Source organism: Oratosquilla oratoria, chromosome 32, assembly GCF_046742065.1.
Source record: "Oratosquilla oratoria isolate Oo_2021 chromosome 32, ASM4674206v1, whole genome shotgun sequence".
Classification (NCBI taxonomy): Eukaryota; Metazoa; Arthropoda; class Malacostraca; order Stomatopoda; family Squillidae; genus Oratosquilla; species Oratosquilla oratoria.
The window spans coordinates 22,532,786-22,542,785 of record NC_134808.1 but is presented as its reverse complement, the minus strand read 5'-3'; the positions used below and the strand labels follow the sequence as shown (position 1 = coordinate 22,542,785).

The 10,000-nt window shown below is 41.7% G+C and overlaps 1 protein-coding gene across 12 annotated transcripts in view; it reads right to left on the bottom strand.

Moving 5' to 3' along the window:
• Positions 1-10,000, bottom strand: part of pros (homeobox protein prospero) — a 2,108,934-nt gene that overhangs the window by 119,705 nt on the left and 1,979,229 nt on the right. The window lies entirely within an intron of this gene.

Sequence of the window (10,000 nt, the reverse complement as noted above, 5' to 3'; positions counted from 1 at the left end):
CTATTTTCTCTTTAATATATACGGAGAAAATTCTCCAATCACCAAGGTCATTAAAATGTTAACCCAGTTGTGCATTTGGATGACCCACCTCGGGATTATATAGATATTGATAAAATCCAACAAATTCCAGTTATCCTGCCAACATTGTCACTCAACAATTCTTTATACCCTTTCCTACGTGCACCAGCCACACAACACCCTGAGCACTACCTACTCATCCAACCACTGTGCTAATCACACGAATCTGTTTAGTTGTCATTTTCTATTCTAGTAAGCGTCTTTTTTTTTCCCATTACCACTTTGTTATCGTTATGGCGAAATCGTTCGTCGATAACCGCCACGACCTGCTTCTGCTTGTTTCTGGAACAAAAACAACCCACTGTGGTCGGCGGAGAGTTTTAGTAAACAAGTCCTCTGATGGACGTCATATCATAAGGCCTGGCCTGGAGGCTCTTGCTGGTCCCAAGTGTCCTCGAGGAGGAGGAGGAGAAAGAGGAGGAGGAGGAGGAGAAGGAGGAGGAGGAGGAGGAGGAGAAAGAGGAGGAGGAGGAGGAGAAAGAGGAGGAGGAGGAGAAAGAGGAGGAGGAGGAGAAAGAGGAGGAGGAGGTGGAGGAGGAGAAAAAGAAAACTAAGAGCGAAGAGTACAGCAATTCTTCTCTAAGTCAGTAGTCCAATAAGAGGAACTTCTGATGGTAATTAGTCTTCAGCGTTGTGACACGCGTTACTTAAAGAACATTCAGACTATGCATGAGGATGGATTGGGGACCTCCAGCTCTCTCTCCTTCTCTTTCTCTCTCTGTCTCTCACAAATGAGAAAATATGTTCTCATGCATATACAGAATACACATGTACATATGCATATACACACATTATATATATATATATATATATATATATATATATATATATATATCACATACACAAATACACATGCATACAAACACTTGATTCCATGAACCTAAAACAGCTCGTAGTAATGGCGTGGTGTTATCTAGAGCAGTGTTTCTTAACCTGTGGTGTTGAAATCAGTTTTAGGGGGAAGTGCTGAATACATGGCAGTCCTTCACTTTCCTTTATCCTTCTAGTAATTGGATGTTAAGCAGATTCAGGGGGCAATAGACTGTATAGACAACGACTACAGGGGTGTTAGGGTCGGAAAAGGGAAACGCTGGTCTAGAAGGATAGAAGGGGTGTGAATTGTCAGCGACGGAATACAACACACACACACACACACACACACACACACACACACACACACACACACACACACACACACACACACACACACACACACACACACACACACACACACACACACACACACACACACACACACACACACACACACACACACACACACACACACACACACACACACACACACCCACACACACACACACACACACACACACACACACACACACACACACACACACACACACACACACACACACACACACACACACACACACACACACACACACACACACACACACACACACACACTTCATATTTTTTCCTTTCAAGTCAGCTTGATTTCTTGCTCGAGAGCCTTCCTGAAAAACCATGATACGCCCCTTGGCGTCTTGGGGAAAGAGTAGACGCCGTATAGGGTGATATTTTTAATTTCATTCCAGGCTATTTCATACATCTACTTGACATACCCTCACTGGGTTATACTTCTTTCGATTAAACCATCCCGCCCTTCCAACCGTGTAGTACTTTTCTTTTTATTCTGGTTGCTTCCAGGCTACCTATTCATCGCGAAGGAGGCTAAATATTGTCTAGGGAATTCGTAAGATTACAAAGACCATGAAATCAATTCTATGGTACTGGTTTTGCCTCATTCTTGATTAGTATACGTATTTAAAATGTTGCAACTGCTTGTCAATTATTCAGTTCTCTACTTGGATCAGCGTATATCACATACATTTTGATCTTATACAAGTGCTCCCAGTGCATTTCCGAAGTTTTTAGATACTTTCGTTTAGATACTTCAGTTCACTCCTCATTTACAACCAAACCGTTATACTAATTACCTTTATCTGTTTTGCCACGCTTCAGTGACACCACCACCACACATCCCTTAACGTTCTGCTGGAGTCCTGAGTATGGACAAACGGTGCGCAGGATATGTTCAGTGGGGTAAGTAGCCGGTGGGCTACGCTCTCACAACAGTCTTGAGCGATTCCACGGGCAGTGGATCAAGCACATTGCCATTTAATTACAAAAGAAACATTTTCCTAATACACAAATAGACCAATAAGGGTATAAATATTGAATGGATATGAATAAAAATAATCATGCGTTTAAATTCATATAAGGGAATGTCTATGATCTTTCATGATTATAGGGAAACATTAATTCTTCTAAAATGAACGATTTGGCAATGATCTCGCCAGCTGCTCTGGCGCGTGGCGTGCGAGATGTGCGTCCCATTCAGGACGACTGATACCGCCTTTAAGACGTCCATCCATAAAGCACATTCTCACCTGCTATGGCTGTCTCATTGGAACTTATCGATAAAAGAATATGAATGATAAGGTATTGGTCATCCAAGGAGCTAAAAGTGGAGAGGATGATGGACGGAATAAAAACCAGTCTTCAGAGGACTTATGAATGAATAACTTAGTTCTGATTGACCTCCGTTGGAGCTCGAAGTCCTTGAGAAGGTGTCTAGCTGTCTTTCGTGTTCCGTGCGCGCAGCCTAATGCGACATACAGTAAACACGCTTTCTGATGATGCTTGTACCGTATGAATACCATATCTTGCTGGATAATAATACAATCCTGGAGTTGAATTGCTCTGATTGGGTATTATTATCCTGAATCTGATTTCCTTCAGATGAAAAGAATTATCTGGAGACATCTAGAATATGATAGACCAATCTAAGAGTTACCTAATCAAGAGTGTTTGTTTAAGTTTACATGTAGAAAGTTAATTCAGAATAACTCTAAAGATAAGGACATTTTTAATCATCATAAATTATAATTAACCACAAGATGAATTACTTCGCTTGTCATTAAAAGACCAAATGCAGACACCTCTCATACCCTCATCCCTTCACCCCCCTCACTCCCTCACCCCACATCACTTTGATCTTGTATAATCTACCGGGTATATAGTCATCAGATAGTGAAGGTTTTTCCTTTAACTGAATGAAATCGTCAGGAGCTAGCCACAATCAATAAGTTTGACAGTGACATTCCCGATAGTTATTGAGGGGTTTCCTTTAGTTGAATAAAATCACTTGGGAATAGATAACTATACAGGACGAGATACAAATAGGCAGATAGAGAAACAGACAGACAGACAGCCAGAGAGACAAGGTGGGAAGCAGAAAAAAGAAAAACAGACAAATGGAGAGAAAACGTGGGGGGTGGGGGGGACTGGGTCAGCAACTACGAGAAGAAGTGTAGCGTGAACTGAGCGGGGAGCGACCACTCTGACGCCGGCGACACGTGCGGCGCCAAACCTCCGGGTCGTGGTGCCCACTCAAGCTTCCAGCACTCCTCTGTCGCCAATACCAGGTGGGGTGTACGTACACACGTCTCGCGACATTTGTGGGTATACGCCTGTGACATATTTGTTTGTAAGTGAATACATGGCGGCGTAGGAGCTTTGTTTATGCACATACTTAGATATATACATACATACATACATACATACATAAATACATACGTATATACATACGTACATACGTACATACATATATATTTACATATATTCATACATACATACATACATAATACATATATACATACATACACACATACATGTACATATATACATACATAAATACATACATGAATACATACGTACATACATACATATACTATAATAAAGTATTAGCTTTTGTCTGTCTGTTTGTTTATTTGTTTGTTTGTTCACGAACTCCTAAGGTTTGGGAGATAGACCCCCGTAACCATATATATTCTGATACCCTATCACTCCAGGTACTTGAATAACTATATTTCATTTCCAAAAAAATATTATTTTGGCTAGGGTTAAGGGTTAAAGGGGTATGGTGGGGTAACACGCCACTACTGTAGTGTCCCCTTAACTTGATTGGCATTTTGTGACAAAAATTACTATGATTAAGCAAACCATTGTATGTGTTCATAGATATCATTTATATTTGTGAAATTAATGTTGCCACAAACTAAGATAGCCTTTGTAAGGAGAAAGCATGTACATGTAAAATGATTGTATAATCTTACCAAATGTTTAAATATTGGCTATTTATATTTTACTTTTTCGCGGTCGGTAACATACCTCAGTTCAAATATAAAGAAAGGGTTATATTCTTCTCTTACGGCCGAATATATTTTATTTTCAAAGGGCGTCTCCCTCCTCGAATTGATTTTTTTCTTACTTTCTTAACATTTTATTTGTGTTACCTTTTCCGTTGAGTTATATTGATACGTGTAACTTTTCTCCACAAATTCTATCAAAATTAAAATGATCATCATTTGCCCGAGGCAACCCGCGGGTAATCTGGCTAGTACATACATAAATAAATACGTATATACATACGTACACACATACATACATACATATTTATATATATTTATACATACATGCATACATACATAATACATACATACATACTCACATACATGTACATATATACATGCATAAATACGTACATACATACATACATACATACATAGAACACATACATATTGTACACATATACAAATACATACATATATAATACATACATCCATGCATATATAAATGCATACATACATACAAACACACATACATGTATACATACATACTCACATAAATAGATACATACGAGTACATACACACACACACACACACACACACACACACACACACACACATATATATATATGTATATATACACTATATAAATACATACACATATACATGCACACACACACATACATACATACATACATACATACACACATACATACATCCATACATACAAACGCGTGTGATTTTGCATGTTTGCATTCCTCTTTCAGGTTGAATGTCATGCGATTAATTTAACCCCCTGATTTTTACTTTGGTTTCTTTTTTCACAGTGAACCTCGTACATACTTCCTTTGGAGTCTCTAACTGGTTCGATGTAAATAATCCATTTTTAGTGGCGTCATAGTTAACCATAATGGGCATTACTGGAAGAAGTAGAAGAAATTTAAGTAATTTAAGTTTATACATTGTTTTATTCAATTTTTAAACAAGTGACCTTACACTACCACCAAAACAAAAAATAAAAGTGTTCCTAACACTCGTGTGTGTGTGTGTGTGTGTGTGTGTGTGTGTGTGTGTGTGTGTTTAATTCACTATGGTCTACTCGTGATCGACAGCTACTACCCTCCCGGATGAGAGCTCAGAGCTCATGTATGACCGATCTATGGGTAATGCTGTGACCTGACACACACACACACACAACTCCCCACCCACGAGAGTTGGAGTAACGGCTCGCAGCGCAGCGATACTGAAATTATTTCAGCCCTGGGCGGGATTCAAACTCGGACCGCTGGGTTAGCAGTTGCGAACGCTACCACTGCGCCGTCGAGCCGTGTGTGTGTGTGTGTGTGTGTATTTACCTAGTTGTATATACCTAGTTGTATTATACGGTAAAGGGAGCTATGCTCGTGGTGACCCGTTTTTGTATCTCGCAAGATCAAGTTTGTTCTTAAATTCTTGTATTGTGTTTGCACACAATATTTCTTCATCCAATTTGTTCCATATATCTATCACTCTGTGTGTGTTTGTGTGTGTACATATGCGTCTTGTTCACTTGTACCCAAAATCATGTGGCTGTGATTTTATGTTCCTGTTTTGCGTCTTGTTTTTAGTGTTTCGTATGCCAACATGTACTTATCTGTGGACCTCTATGTGCATTTCTTTTCTTGCTATTGTGTCTGCCCATATGTGTTCCTTCGTGTGTATGTGAGTATGTTTGTGAGAAAGAGCTTGTTTGTGTAAGCTTTGCGTGAGGCAGTGAATCTTTAGGCGAGGAGTCGATACTACTCACGGATGGATTCCTTCCGTATCTTTTTGCACTTTTTACCCACTTCGTCTCACTGCCTCCAGATTATTTCATTCATCTGTGTGCGTACTCCTTTTGTTAACAAGTAGGTCAAGGTATAAACAATATACTGTAAGACATCATACAACGCTTGCTTCCTTCGCTTTATGTAAACAAAACGTCTTGAGAAATTGTGATCGACGGAAGCTTGAGGAGATCGATCAGTTTGCGTTGGCTTCTTCCTCACCATGGAGAAGACGCAACTGACAGGAACATCAACCAGACATGCGAATTATTCTTTTATGTCATTTCAAACGGGTTAACCTGCGCAGGCAGTGGGTGATTTTCCTTTCCTTTCCTTAATCCCACTCAATTGTTCCTGATCTCCCGTGAAAACAACAAATTTATAATCTGCTTCCTTCCAGAGGAACACGGACTCCTTCTCGAAGTCTTTGGTTAAAACCGGGTAAATTGATTGATGACGTATGCTCTCTGTTGCAGTGAAAGTGACAAGGATGTTAACGTCTCAGACAAGGAGTTTGTCTTTATGGGTGTTTGTCCTGGAAAACTCTAGAAGATCTCCAATCACTTCAGAAATTTCAGCCGAAGAAGGACATGAGTCAAATAAGTTTCAAAGGCCCGGTCTTGGTAGACGAATCCTCCGTTTACGAAGAAATCTACTGCCCCTAATCAAGGGGTTCTCCACCTATTCTTTTCATGTACTTCAAATCAATGTTCCTTAATCTTCGGAAGATTCCCTCAACACTGAATAAAATTAACAAACATCCATTAAATCTATCTATATACCAAAAGGATTCTTCTCCTTTATAAAAGGTATTCAGCCAAGGTAACCCATCCTCTACTCATCCCACACCATTTTGTTTCCATTTTATCTTAGGTCCTTGTGGATGAATGGTCATCCTTTATTTGATATATTTCACATTCATGTTCCTTAATAGTCTGGGGATTCTTTCAGCACTGAATAGAATGATAAACATCCACTAGATATCACTATTTTTGGTGTATTGCGCGCGCGCACACACACACACACACACACACACACACACACACACACACACACACACACACACACACACACACACACACACACACAGACACACACACATATATATAATATATATCTGATAAAGTATAACATAAAAAATAGGTCAAATACAGGAAGTAATACATATGGCACGTGCGCGAGGAAGTATTACTTAGTTCAATGTTCTTACATATCAGTTCTTAAGATCAGCTTTTGTTTATAGAAATATGTGTACTCTATATAAACGGATGTGTACTTGCGCGCGCGCGCGCGCGTGTTCATTAAAATCTATTACCATTCTTGAAGTATTTTACTCTGTACAGTGTCAGTCAATGTTAATTAACGGAAGGAGCTACCTGGATTAAGGCGTTGAAGCCCAGTGACTACTTTGCCTTTGCGCTGGCTAAGTCCAGTTGTCTGTAATCAGTCAAGAGCAGTGGTCCTTAAAGTTTTTCAGCCCCGATACCCCAAAGTTCAGCTCCAAGTCAACATGACACTCCCTCTCCAATAGTAGCATACTGTTCCCGACATCTGACTTTTGATTTATTATAAGAAAGAGAAAACAGGATGGCTATGAAGAAACAGCTGAACAGCTGAATTCTAGGGAGTTTTTATTTTAATTTTCAGTAAATCAATATAATATAATTCTTACACAAAACTATTTTTGGATAGCCCCCAAGTACCGGGTTCAATACCCCCTGGGGGTATTGAAGCACTACTTTAAGAACACCTGGTCTAGAGCAACCTCCAGGTATGTCCTGTTTAACTCGGTAAAACCTTATGGCTACGCCAGTGCTCTTATTCTAGCTGACACCAAAGTATTTCATTCAGCTGAGGTGGACCTCTGGGGCTTTTATCATCATCATCATCAATGGTGACGTCGTGGCGATCTCTGGCCAAAGCGATGGGACTGACTGCCGCCCATCTCGAATATCCTTCTCGATGCGACGGAAACTTTCCCGAGCTCACCCGGCTCCTAATCGGCTGGGGGACATCAGACGAAGGAACGACGACAAAGACAGAGGACCGGCCGACTGGGGAGCAGAAGCAGGACAAGAATAAGAAGAACCGGCCGGCCGGGACGGCTCGTGCACAAGGAGGACCGGCCGGCAAGGAGAAGAAACAAGGAAAAAGGAAGACCGGCCAGCCGGGAAGCAGAAACAAGAAAAGAAGGACCGGCTGGCCGGGGGTGTGCATGGGGGAATGCCGGCCGGGTGGGAAAGTGCACAAATAGGAGGACTGGCCGGCAGGGAGTATAAACAAGGAAAAGGGAGATTGGACAAGGACAAGACGAAGAAGAACCTGTCGGCCGGGGGCGTGCACGGGAGAATGCCGGCCGTCTGCGATGATCGTGCACTGAGAGCAGGACCGTCCGGCAGGAAGTATTAACAAGAAAAAGGGGGACCGGCCGGCTGGAGAGAAGAAGCAGGACAAGGAGAAGAAGAACCAGCCGGTCGGGGGCCCCGTGCACAAGAGATTGCCGGACGTGTGGGATCGTGCAACTGAAAAGGAGTACCGGCCGGGAAGGAGCAGTCATAGAAAAAAATTAATATCGGCCGGCCGGGGGAGTAGAGGCAAGAAGAAGAAGAAGAATCGGTCGGCCGGGGGCATGCACAGAGGAAAGGCCGGCCGGATGAGAACGTGCACAACAAAAGGAGGACCGCCAGGCTAGACGCGCGCGGATGTGTTTATGTAGTTGTAGTGTGTGGGGTCTGAGCTGTGTCTATGGGGGCCTGTCTCTTTAGGTCTTTTCTTCACCCTTTGCCTGAAATCCTACTTTTGAAACTCTGAGGTACCATCAACCTCGCTCGAGGACCATTGGACCCTAGAATTGAGCAAAAGCGTTTCTCTTTTGGCTCCGGGAGAAGACGTGTGTCACGACGGCGGGCCCTCACACGTCCTCGCATTGTTCTTAGATCTATTGACGACCTTCACGTAAATCCCTCCCTCTCATCCCTTCGCGTGATGTGCATGCCTAAATTCTTTTATTCTTTGTCCGTAATTTAGCTCTGCTCCCTGGCGTCCAGGTGGAATATTCATCACTTCTTCTTCTCTGGAGTCGACGTGCGTGACCGTTTTTCTTTTCTTCTTGGGGAGAATATCTCCTTGATACAGCTTCCGCGCGCACACGAGGAGGAACATACCGAGAACCTCAACTCTGTGTCTTTCACATCAAAAGCCAATCCAGCCTCGGGTCTTTCTTGCACGATACCGAACCCAAGACCTTTCTCCATACATCGATGTATCTAGTGTCCTATTCAACATAAATAAAAATACCTTTTAGCAATAGATATTCTAATCTCACAATTTTTTTATTCTCTTCTCCATAAATTTGCTTTGTTTCAGCAAATTAAGCTTGTGGCTTAAGCCTTTCGACTGAAAATATTCCTACCGAACCAGAAGTTATTCCTATCACACACTGTACGTGGGGACTTAACTTCATCACGTCTTACTTTTGCCTTAGCATTCCTCTTTGTTTTATCTTGGAAGAAGGATGAACGAATCAATGGCGCGGTAGTGGAAGGCTTATAAATGTCATGTCATCTATTGATTGAGTCAGGCACAACAGACGAGTACGCACGCACGCTGAATTAAAAATATCAAAAGTGACGGGATGATATGAGATCAGCTCGAACCGGTAAATACTATGTTTAAATCACGGCTGGGTAATCACACATATACTGGAACGTTATATACACACACGCTTATACATATACGTGTAAACACACACACACACACACACACACACACATATACTCGTTTAACCACACACACATATGTACACACAAACACACACACAGGAGCACGCAAACGCACACTCACACATACACTCACACACACACACACACACACACACACACACACACACACACACACACACACACATATATATATATATATATACACGCGCACACAAGCACACACACACAAACACACACACA